The sequence below is a fragment of the Heptranchias perlo genome, chromosome 20 (genome assembly GCF_035084215.1).
Source record: "Heptranchias perlo isolate sHepPer1 chromosome 20, sHepPer1.hap1, whole genome shotgun sequence".
Classification (NCBI taxonomy): domain Eukaryota; kingdom Metazoa; phylum Chordata; class Chondrichthyes; order Hexanchiformes; family Hexanchidae; genus Heptranchias; species Heptranchias perlo.
In genome coordinates, this window is record NC_090344.1 from 22,108,023 (window position 1) to 22,128,985 (window position 20,963).

The 20,963-nt window shown below is 43.3% G+C and overlaps 3 non-coding genes and 1 pseudogene across 3 annotated transcripts; 3 read left to right on the top strand and 1 right to left on the bottom strand.

Annotated features, from left to right (window-relative positions):
• LOC137336083 (zinc finger protein 850-like) overlaps positions 1-20,963 on the bottom strand; it is a 242,996-nt pseudogene that overhangs the window by 36,857 nt on the left and 185,176 nt on the right.
• Positions 1,382-1,454, top strand: trnav-cac (transfer RNA valine (anticodon CAC)). The gene has a single exon. It is a non-coding gene; the product is annotated as a tRNA-Val (tRNA).
• On the top strand, positions 10,026-10,107 carry trnas-gcu (transfer RNA serine (anticodon GCU)). The gene has a single exon. It is a non-coding gene; the product is annotated as a tRNA-Ser (tRNA).
• trnas-aga (transfer RNA serine (anticodon AGA)) lies at positions 19,352-19,425 on the top strand. Its single transcript has one exon. It is a non-coding gene; the product is annotated as a tRNA-Ser (tRNA).

Below are 20,963 nucleotides of genomic sequence, written 5' to 3' on the forward strand. Positions count from 1 at the left end.
TCGCATTTCTTTGCGTTAAATTTCATCTGCCACGTGTCCGCCAATGCCACCGGCCAATCTATAACCTCTTGAAGTCTGTCACCATCCTTCACACTGTTTACTACCCTTCCAAGTTTTGTGTCATCTGCAAATTTTGAAATTGTGCCCTGTACACCCAAGTCCAAGTCATTAATATAAATCAAGAAAAGCAGTGGTCTCAGCATTGACCCCTGGGGAACACCATTGTACACCTCCCTCCAGTCCAAAAGACAACCAATCACCACTACTCTCTGCTTCCTGTCCCTTATCCAATTCTGTATCCATGTTTCTACTGCCCCCTTTAATCCATGGACCTCAATCTTACTGATAAGCCTATCCTGCGAAACTTTATCAAACACCTTCTGAAAGTCTGTATGCACCGCATCAACTCCGTTGCTTCATCAACCCTCTCTGTTAACTCATCAAAAAACTCTATCAAGTTAGTTAAAGACGATTTGCCTTCAACAAACCCATGCCGGCTTTCCTAATCAAGCCTCAGTCGTCCAAGTGACTGTTAATTCTGTCCCGGATTATCGTTTCCAAATGTTTCCCCACCATTGAGGTTAAACTGACTGGCATATAGATGCTGGCTTTATCCTGACACCCTTTTTTGAACAAGGATGTAACATTTGCAATTCTCCAGTCCTCTGGCACCGCCCCCGTATTTATAGATGTTTAGAAGATTATAGCCAGCAGCTCTGCTATTTCCACCCTTACTTCCCTCAGCAGCCGACAATGCATCCCATCCGGCCGGTTGACATATCTACTATCAGTACAGCTAGCCTTCCAAGTACCTCTTCTTTATCAATGTTTAGCCCATCCAGTATCTCAACCATATTTTCCTTTACTGAGACTCTGGCAGCATCTTCTTCCTTGGTAAAGACGTATGAAAAGTATTCATTTAGTATCTCGGCCATCCCCTCTGCCTCCATGAATCGTTCTCTTTTATGGTCCTGAATCAGAGTAGGGCTCCGACTGCCCGTTTAATGTTTACATGCCTGTCGAAGACTTTTGGATTCCCTTTTATATTGGCCGCCAATCTATTCTCACACTCTCTCTTTGCCCCTCTTATTTCCTTTTTCACTTCCCCTCTGAACTTTCTATATTCAGCCTGGTGAATGAATGAATGAAAAACATGTTGGATTTCCGACAGTCGGAAACAGAAAGTTATTGGTTGATTAATGGCGATTTGAACAACTGTTCGTCTTTTTACTTAGTTGAATGATTTTTGCGAAATTAATACAGCAAACTATTTTGTAAAAGTGAATTTCCTGAAGGAGAACCGGCCCGTCTCCCAGCACTGAGAACATTTGAAGACGGCAACTATCTTCCGAGCATTTCCTATAACTGTTTGCACAGCAGCGTTTCCGTAGTGTAGTGGCTATCACGTTCGCCTCACACGCGAAAGGTCCCCGGTTCGAAACCTGGCGGAAACATTTTCAAAACGTTATCCACTAAAAATCAATAAATATGAAAAAACGCAAGAATTCACTCTGTGGTGAAATATGAATAAAATACAGAACCGGTATATTTTCCTTTCTCTGTCCAGTTCGACACACACTCAAACATTACACAGATACCGAAAATGTCTCTCCTTCACTCCAGTTTCCTGCCCTGACTGCAGAATTTCCCTCTCAAAGCTCCTCATTGCGACTGGTTTTAGTTGATTTGTGAGAGACCATTAAAGGACCCTGAAGAGCTGCCTCGGTTAATAACTATAGTTCGAAACAGCATTGCAGCCGCGGCAACAAACACATCAGTTTTTCGAAGTTCGATGTTCCCCAGCTGCCGGATTGAGTGCGGCCACGACAGCAACGACATTCAGGCCGCCTGTCCGGCCCCGCTCCCTCCAATCACAGGTTGCTGTCGGAAAGCTGCAAATGCCGCCTCAGACAGCGCAATACTGCCCATCCCTGGGGGACAATATACCACCGAAGCTTTCACCACACATCGCAGGCCTCATCTGTCCCGCAGTGTTCTTGCTTCGCTGCAAACACAGAACTTACCAGCTGTTTCAAAGTTTATTGTCTGAACAAGGATTTAAACTCTGCACACTCAAATCACTGGCCGCTTATGGAAGTCTGATAGTCGACCGACTGAGCTACCCAGCCTCAATATTACAAAAAGATCCATTATACAGATTTATGGTAGGACTCTGAATTATCCCTCGTTGACGTCGAACTGGGGTGAAATCCCTTTTATAAAATTCTCAGTAACGTGTTGAGGAGAATCCTTGTTTCTGTTGAACATGATGTAAGAAACAGACAGCGAATTCGTGAGTTTACAATTCTTCCTGTTTGTGCCAAATGTCTTGTCATTCGTTTGCACCAATTAAAATAACACTTTACCCAGTGGCTCAAAAGCTAATCTTGTCCCACACGGGAGTTAGAAAAGGCCTCTCGATCTATCAGCGTATTATCATCTGTAAGCTGAATAATTTCACCCGTTACACAGTGACATCAGGCAGAATATTTCCCTTCCAAATTTTCCCCACACGAAACTTCCAACCGATGAATATCGGCTTCACGAAAAGAAGAATTGTGAGTTTGGTTCTTCAGATTTAAAGATTTCGTACCGGCCCCTTTGCCATATCAGCTGACGCTAATCGCCCCCTCTCCCCCTGTAAACAAGTAAACTCGCACCTCCTGTTGTAAGACGGGAGTCGAGAGGAACCTAAGTGCCCACATGGGAACACTAAGAAGTAGATGCGTTATGGAACAGACCAGTTGTACCTTGAACTCCGGTCAAAATGTTCGGAGTAAAATGTTCGACTGTTCTCGGTGAGGCTGAAACTCACAACCTGAGCATTTCTGAAGCTGATAAAAGTGCCGCACGCTGACCGCTTGCGCTACAAGAGCTTCGAGATCTTTCTCCGATTTCTCCAAGAAGCCTCCAATCAAGATGCGCTTTGATAAATATCCGCAGTGAACTTTAAAAGCCGTGGAATCTGAAACAAAACCCCAGACGATAAGAGCCTTTAATTATATTATTATTAACTTAGTGACAATTTTTGATGGTACTTTAAGGAGGATTTGGGGAATGTGTGAGACGAAACTGGGAAACTCTCCCTGGGCTGTCGTTGATTGAAAAGATGGGCGTTATTTCATTTGAAAACCGAGGCTCGGAACTTTCTGATGGAGAAGTGTGACAGAAGATTGTGGTTAGTGACAGTTGCCGGGAAATCTGGAGGAGACGGAGAAAAGTCAAAGTCACTGCTGTGACAGCTCAAGTGCTCTGCTTGTCTGTAATATTTAAAAAGTAATGTACAATACGGGGCAAACCGATTTGGTATCAGTTATCAAAAATACTAAAAGATACGGGGTCAAACGCGGATTTGTGAAGAGGGAACGGATTGAACCGCCAGACCGAAATCATTCCACGTGAATCTGAAGTGTCTTGGTGAAAACGGCAGTGCGAACTGTTACATTCGTGTCATGACTTGAAAGACCCTCCAATTACCGACAGTATCTTTGAACGAGTTGTGTCAGCAAAACCGTGATTGAAGCCGCTTTGCATTCGTCAAACGTGTAGGTGATGATATTGGGATTGATAAAGGTCGATTTTAATTATTTGAAATATCACTATACGTCATGACCCGAAAATCGACTGTAAAATCGAGTTTTTCCTGCAAGTCGTGAATTGAAGGGAAAGGCGCAACAATCAGATCAGGGAAACGAAGAGCTGAATACGTGAATGAAACTTGCACGATTGAAAATCCCTGTTTGTCGGAAGACTTAGTCCCCAGTGGTGGAGAGGATTGGTATTTCGAGCAGTTATTCACCAGCCTCAATTTCAGTAATTTCCCGTTTCCTGACAATGAGATGAGTCGAAATGAGCAGGTCCAACGAGCCGGTCTGTAACACAGACCAATGATTCAGTGCAGCTCGTCACCCAGTCACTGGGCTCCATTATAGCCGCTCCTGTCAGCAACACACAAAGAGAAATTGTAAATCTGAAACAGAAAGAGATAATGTATAAAACTTTATATCTACCACCAGGTTTTCCCTCTTTTCGGCTATTTAAACAATCTGTTTCACAGTTTGTCAAACCCGAAACAGCCTCTGGGATTTGCTGATTGTAATTTCAATGGAAATTGGGACTGTCACTAAGCATCGGAACAAATATACCCGCTGAGGTTTCGGGGTTGTTACTGGTTTATTGATATCAGTGAGTCACCGATTTTAAACTAGCTGAGGGTCGAAACCTGAGGTAAGAGCCTGGGATAGACAAGAGATTCTTCAATTTATCAAGTTAAATTACACTGATTCCTCCAACACTGTACATCACATCCCTTAAACATTGTTACCTGTTACTATATAAAACTGGTGAGAGTGGAAATGGGAAATAACGGAAAAAACCTTCATTGTATCAAACTTATTATTATTATTATACAAACAATGTACAGCCTATTCCTTAAAAAAGACTCATTGTAAAACCAGTCGCCAGTCCCAGACCCGCTGTGCCCGTGATGTGATTTGCATCCGATTCTGACTGACTTAGTATCAGACGCGCTCCCGTCAACGGTAAACGGATGGGGCCGGATTCATAAGAGAAAAATGAGGACCGACCTCCGCACAACCTGTCCTCATAATTTAACCATTTTAGCCCCGGTATCATTCTGGTGAATCTGCGCTGCACTCCCTCCAAGTCCAATATTTCCTTCCTGAGATGTGGTGCCCAGAACTGAATGCAGTACTTTAAATGGGGTCTCAGCAGGGATTTATATCTGTAACATACTTCCCCCACTTTGAATGCCAGCTTCCTTGAGATAAAGGCCAACATGCCATGAGACATTCAGATTAATTTTTCACCCATTCCACTGGATTTTAGCGATTTCTGTACTTGGACCCCTAAATCTCTCTGCTCCTCCAAAGTTCCTAGCTTCTCACCATTTAGAAAATACTCTGACCTGTCTTGCTTCAGTCCAACGTAGATGAACTCACACTTTTCCATATTGAAATTTTGAACAGACTGGGGCTCTTCTGTATAGTAAAGAGAAGGCTGAGGGGTGACCTGATATAGGACTTTAAGATTATCCAAGGGTTTGATAGGTTAGACGTAGATAACGTGTTTGCATTTGTGGAGGTGGGGACTCCAAATCATTGAGGCAATGAATATAAGGTAGTCACTATTTAATTCAACATGGCATTCAAGAGGAACACATTTACCCAGAGAGAAGTTAGAATGTGCAATTCGCTCCCACAAGGAGTAGTTTAGGCGAATAGCATGGATTCGTTTACAGCGAAGCTAGAAAAAGAAATGGAGGAGAAAGGAATATAAGGGTTTGCTCATCGGGTTAGATGAAATGGGGATGGCGGAGGCTTGTTTGCAGCATAAACACCGGCATTGTCTAGTTGGGCCGAATTGCCTGTTTCCGTGATGTACATTCTTTGTAATTCTATGTAACTCCATCTGCCACAGTTTTGCCAACTCAGTTAATCTATCAATTTCCCTTTGTAACTTTATGCTTCCATCTGCACGACTCACTGAGACACCTAACTTGGTGTCAGCGACACACTTGGATATACGGCTCTCTATTCCATTGTCAACGTCATTTATATACCGGGACTCTGTCTCACACCTTCTCACCAACTCCGAATCCATTTCAATAGGTTGCCTTAAATTCTACGCACTCTCATTGTCGTTAACAGTCTCTTATATGGTACCTTATCCAATGCCTCTGGAAGTCAATATCATATAACACCCATAGATACTCAATTATCTACCACGTTAGTTACACCTTCATAAAGTTCAACGAGTTTTGTTAGACTTGACTTACCCTTCACAAATCTATGCTGGCTCTCTCTGTTCAATCCATAATTATCCAAGTGCTCAGTCATTCTTTCCCTAAGAACGGAAACTAGTAACTTCCCCACAACAGACGTCAGACTAATGGGTCTATAATTTGCAACATCATCTCTGCTACTCAGCCTAAATAATGGAGCGACATTGACAATGTTTCAATCAAAGGAACAATTCCTGAATCAAGAGTGTTTGAATGATCGTGACTAAAGCATGTTCAATTTCCTCACCTATTCCTCTCAGTCCCCTGGGATGGTAACCATCAGGTCCTGGAGATTTATCTATCTTTAATCTAATTATTTTCTCCATTGCCATTATTTTACTTATATTGAATCCCTTGAATTATTAACAGTTTTCCTCGTGTCTCTGGTATGTTAGCCTCGTCCTTTTCTGTGAAGACCGATGCAAAGTAAATATTTAGCAATTCTGCCATTACCTGATATTCAATTACAATATCACCTCCATCTGACTTTAACGGGCTCACATTACTCTTAGTCACTCTTCTTTTTCTTAATATATTGGTAAAAACCTTGATTGTTGTCCTCATTTTCCCTCACAGGTTTTTCTCCTTTTCCCTGTTTGTACCTCTTCTGTTTGTTTTAGTTTCAGCACCGCAATAAACAATACTTTGCTGTAAAGTTCGGCTCAATAGTTCTTTACTGTCAGAGAGAGAATTGTCTGATCCCCTAATTTATTTAATGTAACAAGCACAAGCACACATAATCATCCGTGTATCAAAGCACTGATGGATACACAAAGATAAACACAGCGAGAAATGCAGGCAGTATCGGGATGTACAGGTAAACGGACAAGCGAAATGGACAAAGATAAAACGGTCTGAACCCCAAACAGACAGTAACGAGTCGCTGATAGATATTAGCGAGAGGACGTGGGGGCACACCGTAATCAATTGGCGCTGTGGCTTAGTTGGTTAAAACATCAGGTCTAGTAAACTAGGAGATCCTGGGTTGAACTCCCGGCAGTGCCTTGTGCAACTTATTATTTTCACCTAATTTGTGGAATTTAGCGACGTAATAACACTCTGGAATTTGTATTTGTTCAGGTTTCAGGCGGAAACAGATATCAAGATGACTGCTCAAAAACGCTCTTTCATTATTCAGACAGACCTCTCATAGAATGTGTCTGTAACACGTTCATTTAAGGACACATTCTTGTTTCTGGGCGGTTGGGGTTGGTGTATAATTCATGATTTGAAGTTTAAACCCGGAAGCAGTCCGAATTTGGACCTGGACTTGTGATCTTGACCTGCGGTGCAAACATTTGCAAACAGGAAAATGAAAGTCCCCAAATCACACCACCTGAATCCCCAGGCCGGATGAAATATATCCCAGGATGTTAATAGAAGCAAGGAAGGAAATAGCGGAGGCTCCGACCATAATTTTCCAATCCTCCCTGGTAACAGTTTCGATACCGGAGGATTGGAGGACCGCTAAAGATGTGCCGTTGTTTAAAAAGGGAGAAAGGCGTCGATGTAGTAATAACTGGCCAGTCAGCCTAACCTCGGTCAGGCTGAAGGTATTCCATTAAATCTACACTGTACTTCCTCCACAGCCAATAATGGGAGGAGGGGATTGTTGACTGACAAGCCTCAGCTACATCAGGAGAACGAGACTGACCCACGCTCTCTCTTATTGCTGGGATGTGCTGCTTTTGAATAAAAGGTGAATGTCTCCATACCTTTAAACTAGCTGTCTCACTACACATGTATTTAAAGTGTATCGTAGGACGGTGTGTGAGTGTCTCTATACCTTTAAACTCTCTGTCTCTCTGCACAGGCATTGAAAGTGTATTGTAGGACGGTGTGTGTTTCTTTATACCTTTAAACACTCTGTTCCACTGCACAGCATTGAAAGTGTATTGTAGGATGGTGTGAATGGGATGAGGGTCTGTGGAGCGAAGTGCAGCCGTTTGGGAGCAGCGCCCATTAGCGGGGTGAGAATTGCACGCTTGATTTCCTCGCTCCCTTCTTTCTTTCTCTTTCTTTCATCGCCTTCTATCCCATCCTTTCTTTCACTCTCTTTTCATTTCTCTTATTTTATTCTTTTTCTTTCTGCCTCCAGCACCTTTGTCTGTATCCTGTCTTTGTTCTCTCATGTGTCTCTGCTGAAAGATCCTAAATTCCGACCCGCCGCTTCTTCCAGATTTTTTTCCTTCCACAATCATGGTCTATTTCATTGAGACTTTACTGCGGCCTTGCTACTCTAACATTCACTTTCACTTTCTTAGACTTTAAGTTTGCACTGCATCGACCGCTGTTTCTCGGGGGAATATGTCCCGTTCGCATCAATGTTCATTTGTGCCTTGAAACCAGTCGATACATTTCGATCTGCTCCAGAGACAAGCTCAAAGAAAGCAGGGCTGGCATTCGGAAGTACAGCGCATATTTTCCGTGAAATTTCCATGGGGTATCTTGTGACACGGGTTTTGTTTTCATGATCGTTGGCGCTTTTCCCCGAGGAGTTGATGTGCGGGAGAGACGGGCGGCGCGACAGAGCTGCGAATGACGGCTGACAGGTGCACTTTTGGCAATCTGGGCGGTGCAGGAAGGTCGGAAATGTTCCGCTTGAAAAGGAATGAGGAGAAATGAAAAGAGCGGGAATGGTGAAAAGGTGTCGATTACAGGAGATTGACCGTGAGCGAAAGGTCCTTTGAATGTCCGGCGCGGAGGGGATTTTGTTCGGAAACGACAGACTTTAAAGCGCGTGAGGAAAGTAAAGTGCGAGCTGCGTCCTTGGGTCAAATTGGGTGTTTTCAGGAAAACAGCCATTGTGAAAGCACAAAAATGAAAACAGAAAATGCTGAAAACGCTGAGCAGGTCAGGCAGCACCTGTGGAGAAAGAACCAGAGGGAACGTTTCAGCTCTATGACCTGAATCATCAGAACTGAAGGATTTGCCATGTGCGTGAGTAACTTCGCTGTCGAAGATGCTGATTTCCATCTCTGAATTATGTGGGCTCGAATCTTACTGCTGCCAGAATTTGTAGAGTTTTTCATTTTGGCCGCCTCACCAAAAACCCTTCTTTAATAAGAAGTGCTTTTCCGCATTGCTGGTTTACACCTGTTTGCACAATTCAGCAAAGTCTGGATTGCCACCCAACTGTTTCTTAGACGGAGGTGTTGGGACTGTAAGGTGTGATCTCGGTGAAGTATCAATCAATGTGCACAATGGCGCCCTGATGAACCGAGTACCTTTTATAGTCAGTATAATATAAAAGATATGCACCATAATTATGAATTTCTTCTTTGCATCACACTAGGATTTATTATCAGGGAATGTACATGAGCAGGTCGATTTACGTCACGCTCCGGTCGCTTTGCATCGCCTCCGACAAATAGAATGGAATCAAAGAAAGGTCACAGCACGAAAAGAGGCCATTTGGCAGATCGAGTCCGTGCCGGCTCCCTGCAAGTGCAATCCAGATAGACCCACTCCCCCACCCTTTCCCTGTAGCCCTGTATTTTCTTTCGTTTCAAATACTTATCCATTTCTTTATTGAAGACCATGATTGAATCTGCCTCCATCACCCCCTCGGGCGGTACATTCCAGATCCTAAACACTCGCTGTGTAGAAAAGTTTTTCCTCATGTCACCTTTGGTTCTTTTGCCAAACAGCTTAAATCCATGTTCTCTGCTCCTTGAACCTTCCGCCAATAGGAACAGTTTCTCTCTATCAACTCTGTCTGGATCCTTCATGATTTTGAATACTTCTATCAAATTTCCTCGTAACCGTCTCTGTTCCAAGCAGAACAATCCCAGCTTCTCCAATCTATCCATGAAATTATGCCCCTCATCCCTGGAATCATTATAGTAAATCTCTTCTGTGGGGATTCGTTATTAACATCGCCGAATCCCCCACCATCAACATACTGGTGGTCACCATTAACCAGGAATTTAACTGGACCAGCTACATAAATATTGTGGCGACAAGAGCAGGTCAGAGGCTGGATATTCTGCGCCAAGTGACTCACCTTCTAACTCCCGAAAGGCGTTCAACCATCGACAAGGCGCAAGTTGAGTGAGTTGGAATACTCATGTGATGGCCATCGACCTGAAACATTAACTCTGTTTCTATGTCTAAAGATTCTGCCTGACCAGCTGAGGAGATGCACGTTTGCAGTTTCAGGTTGGCAACATAGCCAGTATTTTCATTTTGAATAAAGGTGCTTTCGCCTATTTCCATATGCGACGAGGTGGCCGAGAGGTTAAGGCGATGGACTGCTAATCCATTGTGCTGTGCACGCGTGGGTTCGAATCCCATCCTCGTCGTTATGATGTTTAAGTTTTGTTTCTCTCATTCAGTCCACCCAGAAGGTCTGGTTGAAGTCCCATCCTTCTCGAAACGGCAGACGGTGGGTTTTGCATTGTTTGCTGATATCAGCAACAGTTCCTTCCAGGATGGTGTTGAGATTGTAAGGTCGCGAAGTATCAGATTGTACATTGGTGTCATTGTAAAAAGAGTAAATCTTATGGTCAACGTAAGAGAAACTTATGCACCATAATTATGATTTATGTCCGGATCATTCCGTGTCTGTGTCTGTTTAAAAGGGGTGTGCTGTAAGTCCCGGATCATTCTGTGTGCGTTTTACCCGATTTTCTTGATACCCTTTTTCCTTCTGAACTGAAATGACGATCCTCTCTCGAGAAGAAGGTTCACCACCTGCTTCGGGCAACTGGTAGGAAAAATAACAAAAACTGATGAGACCAAGTTCATTCTGCTGGGCTTCCATTCCAATCTCCGCACTCTATCTTCCATTCAGTCTCACCCCCGCCTGGATATTATAATCTGCGATATTCATAAGGGAATGGAGAAGCCGAATATCACGGTTATAATTTTCTTGGTTGCTCAACAATGAATAGCTTCAATTGCAATGATTCAGAAGGTAATCATAGAATCAGAGAATCTTACATCACAGAAGGAGGTCATTCGGCCGTCGTGCCAGTGTCGGCTTTTTCAAATTAGACCCACACCCCAGATTTTTCCCCATAACCTTGCAAATTAGTCCTCTTCAATTATGCCCAATTGCCTTTTGAATGATCCAATGGAATCTGGTTCCACCATCCTTTCAGGAAGTGCGTTCCTGATCTTAACAACCCTCTGTCCGGAAATAATTCTCCTCAATTCCCCTCTAGTTCTTTTGCCAATTATTTTAAAACTGTGATCTCCGGTTACCGACCCACTTGCCAGAGGAAACAGTTTCTCCCTACTTGCTCTTTCAAAACCCTCATTATTTTGAATAACTCTATTAGGTCTCCCGTTAACCATCTCTGCTGTAAGGAGAATAATCCCAGCTTCTCCAATCTCTCCACATAACTGAAGTCCCTCATCACTGGTATCATCCAGGTCAACCTGCTCTGAATCCTCTTCAATGCCTTTTCATCCTAACGTTTGGTGCCCAGATCCGTACAATATACTCCAGCTGAGGCCTAACCACTGATTTGTAAGGATGAGTATGATTTCCATTTTTTATATTCAATGCCTCTATGTACAAAGCCACTTATCCCAAACGCTATCTTAACCGCCTTATCAACTTATCCTGTTTTATGAATATGAACCCCCAGGCCCCTCTGCTCTTGGAACCCCCATAAAGTGTTCGATTTAGATTAAACTGCCTCTCCATGTTCTTCATCCAAAAGTGCATCACTTCACACTGATCAGCGTTAAATCTGTCACGTGACCGCCCATTTCACCAGTCTGTCCATGTCCTCCTGAAGTCTGCTATTATCTTGCTCATTACTTACTCCGTTGCCAACTTTTATATCATCCGCAAACTTCGAAATTGTACTCCCTATTCCCACATCCAAGTCATTTATATATAACAAGAAAAGCAATAATCCAAACCCCGACCCCTGGGGGATTCCACTGCATATTTCTCCCCAGTCAGAAAAACATCCGTTCACCACTAATCTCTGCCTCCTGTCCCTCAGCCAATTACTTGCCCACGTGACCACCGGTCCTTTAATCCCACGTGCTTCTCGTTTTTGAATAAGTCTGTTATGTGTTAATTTCTAAAATGTGTCCTGAAAATAACTGTAACCCAGTAATTTTATTGTTAAACAATGAGAATACAGATATTAAGACCGAGTGATCGATCGGGTTCATTCCCAGCACCCGAAGGTGACGGGACCCGAGCAGGGGAAATCCCATCTGGGTTTATATTTTCCGAAAACCGAGACGGAAAATAGCAAAACTCATCCCGTCGAAATCCAACAATTGGACGAAGATCCGACAGCCTTTTCCCATCCCTGGTTTGCAGACCTGGCCGTTCAAGGAAGCCGGACAAGTCCATTAGGGAGTAACACCTAAAGTGAAGAAACGCAGACAGAGATAGAGAGATACATGCAAAGAAAAATAGTATAAATCTCCAATTCTGTGATTGAGCAGAATTTAAGCTGCAGCTTAGAGGAAATTCGTCGAATGTCGTGAAATCTTAGAGGTTTTTGTAGGGCTGGATTATAACTTTATTTCTGAGAGAAGTAAACACTGCCTGGTAACTACAGCTCTTCTTTATTTGAGCATTTCACAGTGGCGGTGTGAAGTGATTTCGAACCCCCAGTGAATTTCAAGGCCATGCTTGACCTACTCTTTTGGTCAGCCACAGGTAGCACGCGGCTGTCGAGCAGACTGCCCAGGCTTATCACAGGAACTTTGTCAAACTGCATGTTCTCGACACGTATCCAACGCTACACGTGCAGCCTGCAGCCGTGTGTGCATTGGTGGCTCAGTGTGGAATCCTCGCCTGCCGGCGGGAAACCAGGGGTTGGTTCCAGGCCAATGCATCTTCCTTTACCTTTTTGTATTCTGCACCCATGAGATCGCCTGAATTGGGATAAATTCATGTTCCGGGTTCAATCTGTACAACTTCTTGAAAGATTATCTTCATTTCGTCTCCGTGTGTTTCGTGAACAAACCCTCTGCATTCTGTCCTCTGGTGCTCAAACAAGCTCTGCTGGAGATTAGTCAAACCTGCCTTTTACATCGCTGAAAAGATGTGAGAAGCCAATTGGTGATTTTTGACCAAAAACGGGGACACAACAGGGGTCATCCGGGATTTGAGCCAGTAAAACTCCCTGAGCGGGAATCAGATCCAAAGTCCAACTGGTAACAGAGCCGTGCAGCCAATGTAAAATTTCGCTGGCACGCAGCCGATCCGCCATCCTTTCAGAACACCATGGCCATCCAAACTCGCTTTCTTGTACGATATACGATGTAGAGCAATATCAGGTTCTACACTAATTATTTCATATCAACAATATTAGTCACTCTGTATCAAATTTGTTTTGAATGTACGACTTGTTTTATCAAGTAACACTTTACAGAATGAATTACTCTGAAACGACATTGTCGTCTGTCTCGGTGTCGTCATAGTTTACACTCCACCATAAGTACGCTTCACTCAAATTGCTGCTTTCATTCACTATGAGAACGAAGAGCCACGAATGTGGAAACATTAGCTACGAATTAATCAGCTAGTTTGCACCTTTCCTTTTCCTGCTGTCTCAGTCTTTTTTTTCTTTACCCTTCTCTGCTATTGTTGCAGGATAGATCAGCCATCGCCGTTCAAGGAAGCCTGAGAAGTCCATTGTGGACAATACAGAGAGACAAGAGACAGAGACATGGAGAGATGGAGAGATGCAGACAAAGAAAATAAAGAGTATAAATGTCAGGTTTTGCAAACTAGCAGAATTTAAGTTACAGATTGGGAGAGATTCCTTCTTGGGTCTTGAAATCTTGCAAGAGAAGATTGGACACAAGTTAAAATCATAGGCCTCGCTGGAGAATCTCTCATTCTGGGAGAGAGATAAATGCGGTCAATTAACTCCAATTAACCTATTTCAGCACTGAAGTGATCTTTAAACAGCAGCTCTGCGAGCAGAATTCAAACCTGGGCAGGAAAACCTCAATTGAATTTTGAGTCCAACGCTTTAAACACTCGGCCACCGCAGCTGCAAACGGCATGTTCATTCAGATCGGATTCCAAATGGACACATGCTGCTGTTACAAACGAGCGCATTGGTTGTGCAGGGGTCGAATTCTTACCTGTTACGCTGGAGACCTTGGTTCGATTCCCAATACAATGCAGGATCATTCTGGAACAATGAGGAACTGAGGAGCAAAAGTATACTATTTGGCCCCTCGAGCCTGTTGCGCAATTCAATGAGATCCTGGTTGATATGTAACCTAACTGCATATTATCGCCTCAGCCACATATCCCTAAATGCCTTTGGTCAACAAAAATCTATCAATTTCAGTCTTAAAATTGACAATTCAGTTCGCATCAACTGCTGTTTGCGGAAGAGAATTCCAAACTTCTGCCTCCCTTTGCTTGCAGAGGTGTTTCCCAACTTCACGCCTGAAAGTCCTGACCCGAATGTTTCGGCTCTGTCCCCGAGTCCCAGACACGCTAACGGGCGAAAATATTTTTTTTCTGTTAACCCCACCAGTTCCCCTTAATATTTTGAAATGTTCGATCAAATCAGCACTTAATGTACTTATTTCGAGGCAAACCCGAGTTTATGTAATCTCTCCGCGTAATTTAAACTGTGGAGTCCAGGCAGCACTCGAGTAAATCGACGCTGCACTCCCTTCATAGCCAATATATCCTTCCTATGGTGCGTTGCCCAGAACTGAAGACAACACTCCAGGTGTGGTCGAAACAGATCTTTGTACAGCTGAATCATAATGCCTATCTCCTTGTATTCTGGTCGTCTAGATATAAAGACCAACATTCCATTAACCTTTTTGATTATTTTTCGACCTGTCCATGACATTTTAATGATCTATGTACATGGGCCCCTCAGTCTTTTTGGACCTCCACTGTTTCGAGCTTTTCACCATTTAGAAAGTACTCTGATTTATCCTTTTATGTCCAAAGTAGATGACCTCACACTTGACGAAATTCAGAACCATTTGCCACAATTTTGCCCATTCATTTATTATATTAATGCCTCTCTGTAATTTTATGCTTTCATCTGCACTGCTCACAATGCTGCCCATCTTGGTGTCATCGGCAAACTTGGATATGTGCCTTTCTATCCCGTCATCTAATATCCGCCTGAATTGGGAAAAATCCAAATTAAGTTTCAATCTCCTCATCATCTTGAGACATTTTATTTGCTTCATGTGTGTTGCGCCGACGAAACTTCGGCATTCAGTCCACTGGAGCTCAAACATCCTCTGGCCACAATTCAGTTCTCCCAACAACAAAACTGAAAAGATGTGAGAAGCCAATAAAAAGTGGCTCGACCAGGATTTGAATCCGGGACCTCTCGTATATTACGCAACGAAACTCCCTAACGAGAATCATACCCCTAGACCAACGAGCCGCTGTTAGTTTCGCTGTGCAGCCAGTATAAATGTTCGTTGCGTCTCACAGCCGATCGGCCATCCTTTCAGACCACTTCTGTCCATCCAATCTCGTTTTCTATTTGGGTGGACAGCAATATCAAGTTGTACACCAACTATTTCCATTCACCAATATTAGCCTCCCTTTACCAAATTGCTTTCGAGTCCACGACTTGAGTTATCGAGTCAGACGTTTCAGAATTAGCTGCTCTTAAACTACATTGCTTGGGAGGATACTGAGAGTCGTGTCGATTTGTGGCACGCTCTGTTCCCTTTGCATTACATCCTACACATAGAATTGAATCATAGAAATGTTACAGCACGGAAAGAGGCCATTCGCGCCATCGAGTCCGTGCTAGCTCTCTGCAAGAGCAATCCAGCTAGAACCTATCCCCGAGGCCCTGCATTATTTTTCCTTTCAAGTACTTATCCAGTTCCCCTTTGAAGGCCATGATTGAATCTGCCTACATTTCACCCTCGGGCAGTCCAGATCCGAACCTCTCGCTGTGTAACAAAGTTTTTCCTCATGTCACCTTTGGTTATTTTGACAATCACCTTAAATCTATGTCCTCTGGTTCATGATCCTTCCGCCAATAGGTACAGTTTCTCTCCATCTCCTCTGTCCAGACACTTCATGATTTTGAATACCTCTATCAAATCTCTACAAAACCGTCTCTGTTTCGAGGAGAACAACCCCAGATTCTCTTGCCTATCCACGTTACTAAAGTCCCTCGTCCATAGAATTATGCTAGTATTTTTTATCTGCACCCCTCTCAGGCCTTCACATCTTTCCTGAAGTGCCATGTCCAGAACCGGACACAATAATTCAGTTGTGTTCAAACCAGTGTGTTATAAAATTTCATCATGACAGCTATACTTTTGTACTCTATACATCTATTTATAAAGCTCAGGATCCCGTATGCTTTTTAACCGCTTTCTCAATCTGCCCTGCCACATTCAACGATTTGTACACATAAATCCCTCTTTGTTCCTGTACCGCTTTTACATTTGTGCCCTGGAGTTTATATTGCCTCTCCTCGTTCTTCCAACCGAAATGTATCACTTCTCATTTTTCTGCATTAAATTTCATCAGCCACGTCGCCGCCCATGCCACCAGCCTACCTATATCCTTTGAAGTCTATAACTATTCTTATCACTGTTTACGACCATTCCAAGGTTTGTTTCACCTGCAAATTTTAAATTGTGCTCTGTGCACTCAAGTCCAAGTCATTAATGTATATCAAGAAAAGCAGTGGTCCCAGCACTGATCCCTGGGGAACGTCACTGTACAACTCTCTCCAGTTCGAAAAACAACCGTTCACCAGTAATCTCTGTTTCCTTCTGTTCGTCAATTCTGCATTCATGTTGTTACTGCCCCCTTTATTCCATGGGCCGCAATCTTGATGATAAGCCTACCATGCGGCACTTTATCAAACGCCTTTTGAAAGTCCATATACACCACATCAACTGAATTGCCCTCATCTATCCTCTCTGTTACCTCATCAAAAAACTCTAACAGGTCAGTTAACCACGATTTGCCTTTAACAAATCCGTGCTGGCTTTCCCTAATCATTCCACCCTCGTCCAGGTGACTGTTAATTCTATCCCGGGTTATCGTTTCTAAACGTTTCCCCACCACTGAGGTTAAACTGACTGACCGATAGTTGCTGGGTTTAATCGTACACCCTTTTTTGGGCAAGGGTGTAACCTTTGCAATTCTCCAGTCCTCTGGCACCACCCACATATCTAAGGATGTTTGTTGATTATGGCCAGTACCTCCGCAATTTCCACCTTTACTTCCCTCAGCAACCGAGCATGCATCCCATCCGGACCTGGTGGTTTATCCACTTTAATTACAGCCAGCCGTTCAAGTGCCTCTGCTTTTTCAATTTTTAGACCATCCAGTATCTTAACTATACCTTCTTTGCTGAGACACTGGCAGCATCTTCTTGGGAAAGACAGATGCAAAGTACTCATTTTGTACCGAGGCCATCCCCTCTGCCTCCATCAGCAGATCTCCTTTATCGGGCCTAATCGGCCTCTCCCCTCCCCTTACAACCCGTTGAATGTTTACATGCCTGTCGAAAACTTTTGGATTCCATTTTATGCTGGTCGTCAGTCTATAGTCATATTTCCTTTTTCACTTCCCCTCTGAACTCTCTAATTTCGGCCTGGTGAATGAGCGCATAAATAAAGTTAGCATTTCTTTCAGCCGGAAACAGAAAGTTACTGGTTGATTAATGGCGATTTGAACAAATATTCGTCTTTTTTACAGTGTTTAATCAGTTTTGACAAGTTAATACAGTGAACTAATACAGTAAAGTATTTTGTAAAAGTTGAATTCCTGATCGGGAACCGCCTCAGACAGCGCATTACTGCCCATCCCTGGGATACAAGATAATACCGAAGCTTTGACAACACATCGCAGGTCCCGCTGCAAAGACACAGCTTGCCAGCTGTTCAGCAATTTGGAGCCTGGATAGGGAGTTAAACGCTGAACCATCATCTCACTACCCACTTTAGTCTGATACTCTACCGACTGAGCTACCCAGGCTCGATACGACAGAAGCTCCCATCGTACGTATTCATGGGAGGTCTCTGAATTATCCCTGCAGCCGTCGAGCAAGGGTGAGGTCCGTTTGATAAAATTCTCAGTAACGTGTTGAGGAGCATCCTTGTTCCTGTTGAACATGATGTAAGAAACATGGGCAGTGAACTCGTGAGTTTATAATTCTTCTTGTTTGAGCCAAATGTCTTGTCATTCGTTAGCAGCAATTAAAATCACACTTTACCCAGCGGCTCAAAAGCTGAACTTGTACCACACGGGAGCTGGAAAAGGCCTTTCGACCTTTCAGCGTAGTAACATCTGTCAGCTGAATAATTTCTTCCGTTGCACAGTGACACCAGGCAGAATATTTCCCTTCCAAATTTTCCCCACACGACACTTCCAACCGATGAATATCGGCTTAAGGAAAAGAAGAATTGCTTGTTTGGTTCTTTAGATTTAAATATCTCGTAACGGCCCCTTTGCCATGTGAGATGCCGCTAAAAGCCCCCTCTCCCCCTATGAACAAATAAACTGGCACCTCCTATTGCAAGACGGTAGACCAGAGGAACCCAAGAGCCCACATGGGAACACTAAGAAGTAGATGCGTTATGGAACATACCAGTTGTACCTTGAACTCCAGTCAAAATGTTCGGAGTAAAAGGTTTGATTGTTTTAGAAGATGCTCGAACTCACAACCTGGTCATTTCAGGAGCCCATACTGCTATAAATAAGTAACGCACGCTCAATAATTGTGCAACACGAGAGCAGCGAACAACCGAAAGCATCAGCGCTCCTGCCAAACAGCTTCATTTTCGGTCTCTCAATTATCACTTCGAGATCTTTCTCAAACAGAAGCCTCCAATCCAGATGCTCTTCGTTAAATAACAATTCCCGAATCAAGAGAGTTTTGATCAATCATGACGAAAGCATGCACAATTTCCTCACCTATTCCTTTTAATCCCTGGGATGGTGAACATCAGGTCCTGGAGATTTGTCTATCTTTAGCCTAATTATTTTCTCCATTGCCGTTATTTTACTTATACGAATCCCCGTGATTTATTAACAGTTTTCCTCGTGTCTCTGGGATGTTATCCTCATCCATTTCTGTGACAACTGATGCAAAGTAAAAATTGAGCAACTGCTATTTCCTGATTTTCAATTACAATATCACCTCCATCTGTTTTTAAGCGGCCCAAGTTACGCTAAGCCTCCTTTCTTTCTCTTAATATACTTGTAAAAACGTTGAGAGTTGTCCTAATTTTCCCTCACAAGTTTTACTCCTTTTCCCTTTTTGCTCCTCTTACGATTTTTTAGTTTCAGCACCACAATAAACAACACTTCGCTGTAAAGTTCGGCTCAATAGTTCTCCAATGTCAGAGCGAGAATTGTCTGAAGCCCGAATTTATGTAATGTAACAAATACAATCACACATAATCATCCGTGTATCAACGCACTGATGGAAACACAAAGATAAACACAGAGAGAAATCCAGTCAGTGTCGGAATGCACAGGTGAACGGAAAGGCGAAATGGACAGAGATGAAACGGCCTGAACCCCCAATAGTGAAGTGTCGCTGATAGATATTAGTGCGAGGAGGTGGGGCTACTGCATCATCAATTGGCGCTGTGGCTTAGCTGGTTAAAGCATCTGTCGAGAAAACAGGAGATCCTGGGTTCAACTCCCAGCAGTGCCTTGCACAGCTTATTATTTTACCTAATTTGTGGAATTAAGCGACAAAATAACACTGTGGTGTTTGTCTTTTTTCAGGTTTCAGGAGGAAACGGATAGCAAGATGACTGTTCAAAAACGCCCTTTCATTGTCCAGACAGACCTCTCATAGAATGTGTCTGCCACACGTTAATTTAAGGACACGTTCTTGTTTCTGGGCTCGTTGTGGTGGGGGCATAATTCACGATTTGAGGTTCAAAGTCGGAACTCGTCCAAATTTGGACCTCGACTTGTGATCTTGACCTGCGGTACAAACGTTTGCAAATAGGAAAAATAAGTCCTCAAATCGCTCCACCTGAATCTCCAGGCCCAGATAAAATATATCCCAGGATGTTAACAGAAGCAAGGAAGGAAAAAGCGGAGGCTCTGACCATCATTTTCCAATCCACCTTGGCAAAAGGTGTCGTGCTGGAGGATTTGAGGATTGCTAACGTTGTAACATTGTTTAAAAAGGGAAAAATGGAAAGATCGAGTAAATACAGGCCAGTCAGCCTAAACTCGATGGTGGGTAAATTATTGAGCACAATTCTGACGGAAAGTATGAATCGTCATTTAGAAAGGCACGGATTCATCAAGGACAGTCAGTGTGGATTTGTGAAGGGAAGGTCGTTTGAATTGAATTATTTGAGGAAGTTTCAAGGAGGATCGATGAGGGTAGCGCGATTGATGTAGTCTATATGGATTTTAGCGAGGCTTTTGGCAAAGTCCTACATGGCAGATTGGTCAAAAATGTCTGAGTGGCAGGAAGCAAGTGGTTGTGGTCGACGTGTGGAAGGCTGTTTCGAGTGGGGTTCCATGCGGCTTCCTACCAGGTCCCTGCATTTCGTGGTGCAGATCATTGATTTAGACTTAAATGTAGGGGGCATGATTAAGAAATTTGCAGATGATACAAAAATTGGTCCTGTGGTTGATAGTGAGGAGGAAAGCTGCAGACCGCAGGAAGATATCCATAGAGCGGACAGGTGGATGGAAAAGTGGCAAATGCAATTCAATCTGAAGAAGTGTGAGTTATTTGGGGTGGGGGGGGGTGGGGGGTGCAAAAAGGCAACGGAGTACACAACAAATATTGTAATTAATTTGCCATTTACACGCCCATTCTGCAAATTTACTGATGTCTTCCTTTATTTTTCTCATTTTTCCTTTGTATAAAGTACAGCTCGCAATTATGTGTCGTCCCTAAATTTTGAAATTGTACTTCCGATTCCCGTGTCCAAATCATGAATGTAAATTTTGAACAACAGTGGTCCCACCATTGATAAATTGTGAACAACAGTGGTCCCACCACTGATAAATTGAGAACAACTGTGGTCCTAACACCGATAAATTTTGAACAACAGTGGTCCCAGCACTGATAAATTGTGAACAACAGTGGCCCCAGAACCGATAAATTGTGAACAACAGTAGTCCCAGCACCGATAAATTGTGAACAGTGGTCCAAGCACCGATAAATTGTGAACAGCAGTGGTCCCAGCACCGACAAAATGTGAACAACTGTGGTCCCAG